Raw genomic sequence first — 12,997 nt, forward strand, 5'->3', positions numbered from 1 at the left:
TCAAGAACATCAAAACTTGTTCAATGGCGCCCGTCCACATGTAATACAACCCATGAGATTAGGGCCCATATTTATACCTTTGGCGCCACATGTGCGTCATTTATTGACGCAAAAGCAGCGCAAACTTACAAAATACAATTGTATTTTGTAAGTTTGCTCTGATTTGGAGTAAAGAAATGACGCAAATGTGGCGCTAAAAAAGTATAAATATGGCCCCAGGTCATTTAAGTAATGATGGACCAACGTGGCCCATATTTGGCACAAATACACCACATCCCATTGTGCTATGTCAGTAGTTGAAGAGCGCACACTTAACAATGAGCTAGAAGCAATATACAGATGTGTAATACATGAAGATGGAGATCCAGCACATTAAAGTGTCCATTAATATCCACAAAATTATCACATTTCTTTACAAATCACATAATTCAATAGAGTTCTTATGAAAACTTTAAGTTCTTTATTTATCCACAATGACAATGTCTAATCCATCATAGCCAATGCGTTTCGTCCTCACGGACTTCTTCAGGGCTATAAAAAATATACAAATACATAACATATCAATCAATATGATATTCTATATACATCTCCCACCCATAATAAATATGAAATGCCGTGAACAGTTAAAATAATCAATAATCACCATCATGGTAATTTTGAATTTTGTTAAAAAAAAAATTTTAAACTAATGACTAAACTCATAGAAAAATATATAAATAGAGGGAAAAAGGCTAAGATGTTTTTTTTTATATTGTAATTTTCTGATTTAGTGCAATAATTTCCAACATTGTCAGTTTTTTATGTATTCCTTCATTTCCTTCACTTCCTCCAAAACTAACTGTGTCATGTTACTATATATTTTATTGTATATTTTCATTTTCTATCTTTAAATTTATTTTAAACTCTTAATTTTAAAAATATCAAATGTTATAAAATAATGTTTTAGTTTCTTAGTATAGTAATTGTATATATGTTACTTCTCACAGAGTAACAAACTTTCTCCTCCACATTTGACTTAATTTTGGTTATCAATTACTTTTAATTACAAGCAACTCTAAATTTCAAAGATTTTATTTTATATTCTTCTAATTCTCATCTTTCAATTTTTCCAACACTATTACATTTCCATTAGAAATGAGGCTACATATCAATTTTTTGTTGTTAATTGATCATCTACTAGGGCAAACTAAAGATAGTACACACTACTACAGAAGAAAAATCAACCCATACCTCATAATTGCAGTATGTAACGCGCTCAACGGCAGAACGCCATCCGATCTCCTGACAATAAAACCGATTGTGTTCTCACTCGTCGTTTTTATACTTGCACTAACCATTTCCACCTGAAACAAATTAAGACACTTCCTTTTGGGAGATATAACGGTGGCAGCCATCTTAAAGTGGCACTTAAAATACACCTTTAGATAAACTTTGCACTATGTGGAACACGATTTCATATATATTATTGTTTCAATCGCCCACTAAGACCAAATAAAGCGTGCCAACAATAGTATATGGCAAGATAGTCAATTGTTACACCGAAAACAATGATCCATACCTCACATTTACAGCATGTAATACGTTCAACATACTGATAGTGTCTCATTTCTTAACATGTGATAATGGCAGCCATTTTTGAAGAGACACCTATTACCCTATGTTAATATGGACTCTACGTAAACCGGTTAAATATATATTATTATTTTATCTTCTCATTAAAACAAAGTGTACATTTTTATACTTATGCAATAACTAATGTCTAGAGCAAAGCAAAAAACCTTAGAAAACGTCATTTTTTGAACCGTGTGAAAGTGGCGGCCATTTTGAAGTGGCACCTTTTGTATATGATGCAATCGGCATGTCAGTAAAATCTCTTTTGAAAACATATAATATTGGCGGCCATCTTAGAGAGGTATCTTTTGCCTTACATTTGTACAAAATCTACATAAACATTTCTTGAACCGTGTGGAAATGGCGGCCATTTTGAAATGGCACCTTTTATATATAATGCAATAGGCATGTCAGAAAAATCTCTTATAAAAACATATAATGGTGGCGGCCATCTTAGAGAGGTACCTTTTGCCTTACTCTTGTACAAAATCGCCATAAGCAAGTTTGGATATGAGTTGTTATTTTCACCATCTACTAAAATAAAATAGACGTTTTAACACTTGTGAATCACTTCCACCTTAAACAAACAAAATGACCTCATTTTTAAACCATATAACAATAACGACGTTTTAAACCTCGTATTAAGATATGTAATAATAACAGCCATTTTAGAATCACGTTTTTTTCACATTGATCATACACAAAAAGTTCTAAAAAGTGTTATTGTTTTATCTTCTGCTGAAACAGGATAATATAAACCTGTTACAACATATAGCAATAATGCAAATTGTTACAACGAAAGCATCAGTCCATATCTCAAGGTTAATGCCTATAACGTGCTCCACTACCAAAAGCCATTAAGCCACATATCAATAAAACCGATTGCATTATTTTATATATCGTATTGATACTTATACTAAACACTTCCACCAAACATCAATTTAGAGAACCTTACTTTAAATCCTGTGACAGTGATAGCAATTGACAAGTGGCACTTCTGACCACACAATTAATTAAGTTCCCAAAAAATACTGAAATTCAGTATTGATATTTAATCCTTCTTGCACTGTTCATAATCAATTTATCCATTTTGCCTCAGCTTTTCTTAATGTCAATTCCCTGTCACCTCCCCTTTCATCATGAGGTACATGTTCTAAACCATGAAACCAAATCTGAGTGTTGGTGGGATGGGAAAACTGTACATGTGTAGCGACAGGATATTTTATATCTCTGTTTTTTATAGCTCTTATATAAACAGAGATATATAGACTCCGTATACTACTACCAATACACAATTTGCCACATGAACATCCCAAGACGTAAACCACAAATGTCGTGTTACAATTAATAAACGAATTGACGGTATATTCCTTCGGGGTATTATATTTGAACTTTTTTATTTTATTAACTCCTATTTTGTATACGGAGCAACTCCCACACACATAAAAACCTTCCGGTTTCACATCCAACCATTTTCCAACCTCAGAATTATTGTGATTATCTTTTACGTAGCTTGGACATAGTATGTTTTTTAGAGTGTTACCTCTTCGATAGACCATTTTCGGTCTTTTAGATATGGTACCTTCTGGCAAGAATGTGACAGAATCCAATATATGCCAATTTTTTCTTAGTGCGTTATAGACATGATTACTGTACAGGTCATATTTGGTAACAAAACTGACTTCCCGTTTTTTGTCCTTCACTTCAATTTTTTCTTTTTCTTTACGATTTTCCTGTAATGTATCCTTCCTATTTAATTTCTTGATTTTAATTTTTGCCTTGACCCCCATTTTTTATCTTAAGATGTGTAATACACTTCATCATGCAGACTGTGAACACCGCCCCAGTAAGGACTGCACCAGGTGTTTATAAACTGGCGGTTACAGGAAATAATCCACAAACAGTCCACTCAATAATGGGAAAAGCATCCACAGATTGGGAGAAGATTCCGTTCTGGATTGCACAAAAAAAAAATCGGCTGGAAGCAGTGTTTTCCAGTACGGGATCCCCAGACAAACATAGAATTCTCACAATGGGCTTGCCATTTGGTATGGTTCTCTCAATAGAGGACTGTAACACAAGTCTTTGCAGCAATTTACATTACCACACATGTTACCCCAATACTTGCCAATTTACCAGAAGTGTTAAAACAAATTTAAAATGAACACAGGGCAGCCCTGGCGCTGGACTTGGGGATGAAACTGATACACAATTTTCACACAGTGTCCTCAATTATTTTAAGCAACATTAAAGGGGAAGCAGCAGTGTTGGCCATTCGCCAACAGCTCCGGGTGATTTCTCAACAGGAACAGGAGCGTAAGCTGGCAAAGATTATCTCTGAAACCTATACTAGTATAGGACGGGATAGTGTGGGGACCCGCACCACTAAAAAACAAATTCAGAATACCACCCCTAAGGAAGGTACCACACAAGCGCAAGAGGGTTCTAAAAACACTGGATAAACAAAGACAGAAGAAGTCAGAGAGGAGATCTCCGCCACCCATCATCCTGAGAAAAACAGTGCTATGCAGAGAAGGAACTAAGACTTAAAGCAGTCCTTGACAGTGGAGTGTTAGGTTAAGGCCATAGTTGGCTTCATCACCTATGTGGGATTCAGAGAGCACTAAATAATCTACCCAGAAGGTCCTCTGGAGGCCCCACCATTTATGAGGTCCTAATTGGGATACCTATGTATGTCCCAGATCTTGATGGCCCTGGTGTGGTGGCAGCAGACACACCGTTTGACATAAATGAACGTGTAGCTGTTTTACAGGAGCTACAACAATTCCGTGTTGAGAATTCGTCTGCCTGAGCCATCACCTTGGGAATAAGGCATTTATCAGCAACTTCTACAGGCTGGATTTCTAAAGGCGGAGATGTAGTTCATGGATAGAATGCTGTGAAAAAGGAGTTTGACCCATCGTACAGAGCACCAGTTCCAGTCTTGAGAATACATGGTACCTGAACTGTCATCCTACTATCGCTGCCTGGTTCCAAAGAGAACAGATTTGTTTCAATTGATAATGTCAAATTGCACCATGTGGCTGATCATGCACAGTAGATCAAGAGGTCCTTTGAGTAGTACCCATTCCCCTCTCACTACCTGACAGGGTATACCTTTACAAGCAGTAAACAATGCTTCTGCAAGTACCAATGTTGCAATTGCCTCCTCAAGCATAGGGAGGGTGGAGAATGAGCTTCTGTTGATTCCTGTTACCACTTTATCTACATGAAACATCAGAGATGTGGATATTTATTATCCCAATTCAGCAGAGATGGATGACATTGTCTACTATGAACCACCACAACAAATTGGTCCATCCACCAGCTCTGCACCAGCTCCTGTGTTTGCACAGCTCATCTACAACTGAAACTGTATCAAAGACACGTAAGTTGTTCATGTGACTTAAAAACAATTACTTAATTTATCCATGGTATTATCTGTGGATACTGTTGACATTCCTTGCCTTTCTGCTTTGGATTGGTTTCAGTATTGTCTTCTTTCTCTTGATAAATAGTAATTATCTTCCAGAACGCCCTTCCGTCAAGGCAGTCGATGAGGTTTTGACACCTTACCTATCTTCCCATAAAGTCAGAAGAGACTTATCCCTTGTGAACTTTTCAGCAGTTCCGATTCCAGCTGGGATTGCTTGGGATAAATTACCATTTGATCTATATGGTCCTGAGGTCATTCATATTCCATATGTGTTTAAAATGTCAATGAGTGATGTTATTACACCTGGTATCGGGATGTTAAAACAGTTGATTCTATGCTTTCTGAGCTTGAATATTATACTGTATTTGAAAGTGAAGACCTGTATCTGAACAGAGCGAATTATGGGAAAATGTTCTATCACCATTACAGACATTACTTTCTGCACCGAGCTAGTACTCCAAGATTAGTTTATAATTACACACAATGGGAACATTGTTCAACTCCACCACTGTGGAGTTCTAAAACGCATGTACACAAGTTTGTGTATTTTACTGGGCATGACAGTAGGAATGCTCATATTATTTCAAATTGCCACTTTCTAGAGTGAGGAAAATATTGCTAACCGACACAAAACTGATCTATTGAGATTCCTTTGTTTCCCAACTTGCTGTTGAAGGATATGAGTATTGGAAAAACACTTCGGAGTTGAAGAATGTATAAGGATCAAACGACCAGCAGAAACAGGATAGGGAAGCTTTGTTTAAAGCATGCTTTATTCCTCTACAAATTATTTTTTTAAATGACGCCGTTCAACAAACAGAATTGAATGAGCCCATTATCCCCACACCAGCTAACTTTCACAATTGGCAAACACTTTTAAATGTTACTGAAGAACAGCTTACTGTTGGGTTCAGAATGGTACCTTTAATTCCTCATTTTTGAGTCTAGGCGGGTGGTTATTGTGGCCAATAGACACAAATGGGTGCCAGGCAAATCCTCAGGGGATTTCAGAGCAAGCCAGCCAGACCCTCGCTATGTCTTGGCTCAACATTCAGTGATCGTTACTACATACAATGTGGGTAAACTGTGCCAACAATAGTTACGCTCCTCCAGCTGTCAAAGAACACCTTAGTCTCCTGTCAGAGGAAGTTGATTTACAAACTTTCTTGTTAGGACCCAGGAGGCCACGCTCAAAGCGCTTCCTGTATGCCATATATAATGAGATCTGTAAACTTTCCCAGATGGAAGCTGCTGCACATTTAAAGCAGGTTGATAAGGGAAACATGACAAAGGCTTTAGCTGTTGTCAAAAATTGGCATGAACATTTTGTCTAACAGAATTTACACCTTGAATAACATAGTGGCATCTGCAATTGACATTGATCAGAATGACATGTCCATTTTACAACATGGACAAAGTCAGCTGCGTTCTATCATGTAGTTAAGTGGGACACTGCAGGTTCTCAAAAGTGGCCGCATGCCTTGGAAGCAAGTTAAAGGTACTGAATTGTTTGCCACTTTTAATGTGTCTAGACAAAAACTGATAATGGCTAAAAAAGAAGCTTAACATTGAGAATCTGGAAAATGTGCCTTTTATAGTAGCAGAATTCCCCTCGTTAGTATGGTTAATACATGGAGTAATAAATCTGCCCATTTCTACCTTTCGTGGCACAAAATGCTTAAAGCAGGTTTGAGTGGCTACGAGAGAGCCACATACACGAGGTGTGGGAGTTACCTTTCGATTACAAGTGTCTGAACGGCAATGGCAAAACAGAGGTCTTTCCTAGCGGAAGCGAATGTAAGACTACTGTTAGTCATTCTATGATCTGTAAGCAGATGTCCTTGCCTGGCCTTTGCAAAGCAGAGGTCGCCAATTTAGCATGCTATCTGAAGGGTAGGAGAAAGTGCCTCTTTTGACATGGTAAGCCCTCACATATTGCCTGGTATGATGTGGTTTCAAAGTTGTAAGTGCCCTGGGCCCCTGCTAAACAGGTTCCCAGGGCCAGCTCTCTTTCCCAAAACTATTGTGATGCATTGGCACAATTGGCAACACCTTTACTGCCACTAGAAGTCCCTAGTAAATGGTACTAAACACCCAGGGCATGTGGTACTAAGGGTAGGTCTCTGAGGGCAGCAGCACAGATTGTGCCATGATCTGGGACCCTTCATCCAAGTGCTCTCAGCCCTGCCAGTGCAGGCTGAGTGTCCTGGTGCAATCCTAAAATGCAAACATGGCATGGCACACAGCCTGTGTGACCTGTCCACTACATACTAGATGCAATATAGGTAAGCTACCCATTTGTCCGGCCTTATAGCCTAAGGCAGGGTGCACTATAATGCATGTGTAGGCTTAGGTCAATGAGCAATATGCCCCTACTGTATCCATGCTAAACCTGGGACATAGTAACTGTACAGAGCAGACATTTTAAATGGATGTGCTGGACATTGGTCAGTATGAGTTTCACAGCTAAATGAAGGCCACTCTGAACCCTGAATTGTTTTGTATCAAACAACTCAGATCAACAAATCCAAACTGCTATCAGTAATGTATTTATTGCAAAATGTACCAGGGGCCAAATTAGAGGTGACCCCTGCAAAGCTAAGTAGCCCTGGCATGGTTGCTGGCCAGTCCCAACCACCAGACAAGATTCTGGATCCCTGGGGTGAAGGCCTTTGCTCTCTGGGACAAGACATCAAAGCGCTTCCTGGTCAGAGGTGTCATACCTCCTCCCACAGGAATGTGCACTACCATGTCTGAAAGCTTCAAAGGGCTTGCCACCCTTGAAACTCGACCCCCAGCCCTGCTGCTAGCAGCAGATGGCTGCCTCTTTTGCAAACCCCCACTTTTGCCAGAAGTCGCAGTGGAAAAATGAACGAAGACTAGGAGGAGTGGCTACCTTCTGCCTGTAGTAGGCGAGGTGACCTCTCCATTTCATTTTCCTTTATCTTGCATGATAGGAAAATAGTGAGTCAGGGTTTGGGATGTGACCTCTTGCCTCAGGAAGTGGTCACATAGTGGGTGCAGCCACCCTAAGGTAGATGGCCCATTGGCCATTACCAGGTAGTCCCATAAACACCCCCTAACTGAAGTATTTAATGGGCATCCCTAGACCTGCAGATCAGATTTGAGGGACACAAAAAGACCAGTGACAAAGAAGACTCAAGTCTTGAGAACAAAAGTCCTGCTGCAAGAAGAAAAAGGTGCCAAACCCTGCCTGTTGCACCCAGGACTCGACAATTACCGCTGAGGGGTTGACTGGACATCGGAAAGACTCTAAGAAACCCCAGAGGTTTTCCATTGCATTTGGAGCCTGTACCTCCTGTGGACAAGGATCTGTTAATGTTCTCGATGCAGGTTCATTCACAGACATGCCACTTGAGACTGAGGTTGATTTACCAGGCATTCTATGAGCCACTGCTTGTGGATCTGCTGGCTCCAATGAGATCTGGCACAATGGACAGGGCTATCTTTGCAGTTCACTCTGAGACCGAGGTTCTGCACACATCTGTTCTGTGGATCCCTCTGCAAATACATTGATCAATGTGTCACCTGCTGAAGTTCAGTCCTTTTTTGTCTGAATCTCCCTTGATGACATCAGAGATTTTGTGCAAGACCATAATTACTGTTACAATTTGACCATTGGCCTTTCTAAGTGTAAAATGGGACACCAAATTGCCTTTTAATTCGGCCTGTCCGTTGGCCTGCATTGCTTGTCAACTTACACATTTTGGGCTTCATTACGACTTTGGCAGCTATTTGGGAAGACTGCTGTGGTTGTAGCTGCCAAAAGACCGTCAAGTTGGCGATGATCCGACTGCCATATTACAAGTAACACAGAGAACACCACCAAAAAAACAACCAAATATCTGCAGGATGGAAAAGAGGCGGTTTAACCACGAGCCCCGCCAGCCTGACAAAATTCCACCCATCAAATTATGATTCACAAATCACAACAGCAACTCTTCCAGGGAGGAAAATCATTGGCAGTCCGAAACGCGACGATCTAAATTCACTTCTGTCAGAACACAATTCCACATTGGATAGTTTGAATACCCCACACACATCCACACATCTACTCACAGCACTATATAACACACATCTACACAATCCACAATCCATTTCAGAAGGCCATAAACATACATTGAGAAGCCAAAAATATTAGATTTAGCTCTTGTACACTATAGGCACACATACACATTTCACTCACCCCACATCAACACAACAATCATAATACACATAACACTAGCACACACAATCCGCTACAACCGTCTCCCACTCACATCGCAGCACCTACACCTCACCATTTACCAAACACTGCACACTTTCAATCACAACACCCCCACACATTGTGTACACAACCACTACCATGTCCCCACAAAAACACCCACTGATGACGAGTTGAGGGTTGTGGGTTGTGGTGGATGAAACTGTAAGGGTAGAGCCACACTTGTTCAGAGCACAGGTCCAACAAACATGTATTGCCAGGAAAATTGAGTTGTGGTAAAGAATAGTCGACAGGGTCAATTCTGTAGGCAGTCATCCACGCACAAGGGAGGATATCAGTAAGAGTTGAAACGACCTACAGGGGAAGGTGTGTTCCATGGCATCCAGGCACCAGCTAGCCGTACAGAAGAAAGGTAGTGAGCCTCCACTTCCTCCTCCTACTTTCACATCATGGGAGGAGAAGGTTTTGAACAATCTGAATCCTGAGGGCCTAACAGGAATACCTGAGGGACTGCAGTCTGGTAAGTGCCGATAACATTCCTGTCACATAATTGTCTTGTCCTGCCTGCTCCCTCACTGCCTGTTTTATTCCCCCCACACAAGAGATATAAGTAGCAGACTAATGGCCCCACTTTGCTACTTCAAATGTATATTTTGGCAAGCTGGGCAGAATAAATGTGCTATTTTTCTAAAAACATGTGACTCTGACATCCAGGGGGTCATTCTGACCCTGGCGGTCATGGACCGTCAGGGCCAACGACCGCGGAAGCACCGCCAACAGGCTGGCGGTGCTTCTGGGACCATTCTGACCACGGCGGTACAGCCGCGGTCAGAAAAGGGAAACCGGCGGTTTCCCGCCGGTTTCCCGTGGCCCCAGGGAATCCTCCACAGCGGCGCTGCAAGCAGCGCCGCCATGGGTATTCCGACCCCCTTCCCGCCATCCTGTTTCAGGATGGCAGGAACGGGTGTCGTGGAGCCCCTGGGGGCCCCTGCAGTGCCCATGCCACTGGCATGGGCGCTGCAGGGGCCCCCTAACAGGGCCCCACATTGATTTTCAGTGTCTGCTTGGCAGACACTGAAAATCGCGACGGGTGCAATTGCACCCGTCGCACACCAGCAACTCCGCCGGCTCCATTCGGAGCCGGCATCCTCGTTGCTGGTGCTTTCCCGCTGGGCAGGCGGGCGGCCTTTTGGTGGTCGCCTGCCAGCCCAGTGGGAAAGCCAGAATGACCGCCGCGGTCTTTTGACCGCGGTGCGGTCTTCTGGCGGCGGAGCTTTGGCGGGCGGCCTCCGCCGCCCGCCAAAGTTGGAATGACCCCCCAAATCTACGATCTCCAGATAGCAAGGTCATCAGCTGAGATACAGTCCCTATTAAATACCAATTTCCCCAAACATTTTTGAGAATTGGTCAGCATAATTTTCAACGTATTAAATACTGCAGTGATTGTGTACTTTTTAAGGCTGTTGATTCTGGATTTGGCAGCACCTTCCAGATCATGTTTGTAGTAATACCTTCAGCTATAAATTCACTCTTTTTGAGTGTCTTTGGTGGATACCCTATAACTTTGGTATTGATTGGCAGAATTTTGCTGTGGCTATTTTTGATGTTCAGTGACTGTCCTATCTCAGCAAAATAGAATGATGGAGCTACCATCAGGCCAGCTGTGTTGTGATTGCATCATGCAGTATTTTGGAGCTTCCTTGCTTGAGGAGCTGGAGCTAGACTGGTACTGGCATTTCGACCAGTCCTAACATGTGTGCAGCCGGTATTCCATTGCATTTGATGTCTATTTGAATGTGCACCTATAGTATGTCTTGCCATGCAGCCTGTACCTCCTGTGGACAAGGATCTGTTAATGTTCTCGATGAAGGTTCATTCGCAGACATGCCCCTTGAGACTGAGGGTGATTCACCAGGCATTCTATGAGCCACTGCTTGTGGATCTACTGGCTCCAACGAGATCTGGCACAATGGACACTGCTATCTTCTCAGTTCACTCTGAGCCTGAGGTTCTTCACACTTCTGTTCTGTGGATCCCTCTGCCAATACATTGATCAATGTGTCGCCTGCCGAAGTTGAGTCCTTTTTGGTCTCAATCTCCTTTGATGACATCAGAGATTTTCTGCAAGACCATAATTACTGTTGAAATTTGATCATTGGCCTTTCTAAGTGTAAAATGGGACACCAAATTGCCTTTTAATTCAGCCTGACCTTTGGCCTGCATTGCTTGTCAACTTAGACATGTTGGATTTCATTACGACTTTGAGGTGAGGGTTGTGGTGGATGAAACTGTAAGGGTAGAGCCACACTTGTTCAGGGCACAGGTCCAACAAACATGTATTGCCAGGAAAATGGAGTTGTGGTAAAGAATAGTCGACAGGGTCAATTCTGTAGGCAGTCGTCCACCCACAAGGGAGGACATCAGGAAGAGGTGAAACAACCTACAGGGGAAGGTGTGTTCCATGGCATCCAGGCACCAGCTAGCCGTACAGAAGAAAGGTAGTGAGCCTCTACTTCCTCCTCCTACTTTCACATCATGGGAGGAGAAGGTTTTGAACAATCTGAATCCTGAGGGCCTGACAGGAATACCTGAGGGACTGCAGTCTGGTAAGTGCCCACAACATTCCTGTCACATAATTGTCTTGTCCTGCATGCTCCCTCACCACCTGTTTTATTCCCCCCACAAGAGAGATATAAGTAGCAGACTAATGGCCCCACTTTGCTACTTCAAATGTATATTTTGGCAAGCTGGGCAGAATAAAGGTGCTATTGTTCTAAAAACATTTGACTCTGACATCAGATCTACGATCTCCAGATAGCAAGGTCATCAGCTGAGATACAGTCCCTATTAAATACCAATTTCCCCAAACATTTTTGAGAATTGGTCAGCATAATTTTCAACGTATCAAATACTGCAGTGATTGTGTACTTTTTAAGGCTGTTGATTCTGGATTTGGCAGCACCTTCCAGATCATGTTTGTAGTAATACCTTCAGCTATAAATTCACTCTTTTTGAGTGTCTTTGGTGGATACCCTATAACTTTGGTATTGATTGGCAGAATTTTGCTGTGGCTATTTTTGATGTTCGGCGACTGTCCTATCTCAGCAAAATAGAATGATGGAGCTACCATCAGGCCAGCTGTGTTGTGATTGCATCATGCAGTATTTTGGAGCTTCCATGCTTGAGGAGCTGGAGCTAGACTGGTACTGACATTTCGACCAGTCCTAATTCATGTGTGCAGCCGGTATTCCATTGCATTTGATGTCTATTTGAATGTGCACCTATAGTGTCTTGCCATGCAGCCTGTACCTCCTGTGGACAAGGATCTGTTAATGTTCTTGATGAAGGTTCATTCACAGACATGCCCCTTGAGACTGAGGGTGATTCACCAGGCATTCTATGAGCCACTGCTTGTGGATCTACTGGCTCCAACAAGATCTGGCACAATGGACAGTGCTATCATCTCAGTTCACTCTGAGCCTGAGGTTCTTCACACTTCTGTTCTGTGGATCCCTCTGCCAATACATTGATCAATGTGTCACCTGCCGAAGTTGAGTCCTTTTTGGTCTCAATCTCCTTTGATGACATCAGAGATTTTCTGCAAGACCATAATTACTGTTGAAATTTGATCATTGGCCTTTCTAAGTGTAAAATGGGACACCAAATTGCCTTTTAATTCAGCCTGACCTTTGGCCTGCATTGCTTGTCGACTTAGACATGTTGGG

The 12,997-nt window shown here is 41.9% G+C and overlaps 1 long non-coding RNA gene across 1 annotated transcript in view; it reads right to left on the minus strand.

Moving 5' to 3' along the window:
• Positions 1 to 455: 455 nt before the first annotated feature.
• LOC138259137 (uncharacterized) overlaps positions 456 to 12,997 on the minus strand; it is a 130,144-nt gene continuing 117,602 nt past the window's right edge. The window contains exons 2-3 of the long non-coding RNA XR_011198647.1: positions 1,231 to 1,343; positions 456 to 531 (exon numbers count right to left, since the gene is read on the minus strand). This is a non-coding gene — a long non-coding RNA (uncharacterized lncRNA). The remainder of the gene's footprint in view (positions 532 to 1,230; positions 1,344 to 12,997) is intronic.

The sequence above is a fragment of the Pleurodeles waltl genome, chromosome 2_1 (genome assembly GCF_031143425.1).
Source record: "Pleurodeles waltl isolate 20211129_DDA chromosome 2_1, aPleWal1.hap1.20221129, whole genome shotgun sequence".
Lineage (NCBI taxonomy): Eukaryota > Metazoa > Chordata > Amphibia > Caudata > Salamandridae > Pleurodeles > Pleurodeles waltl.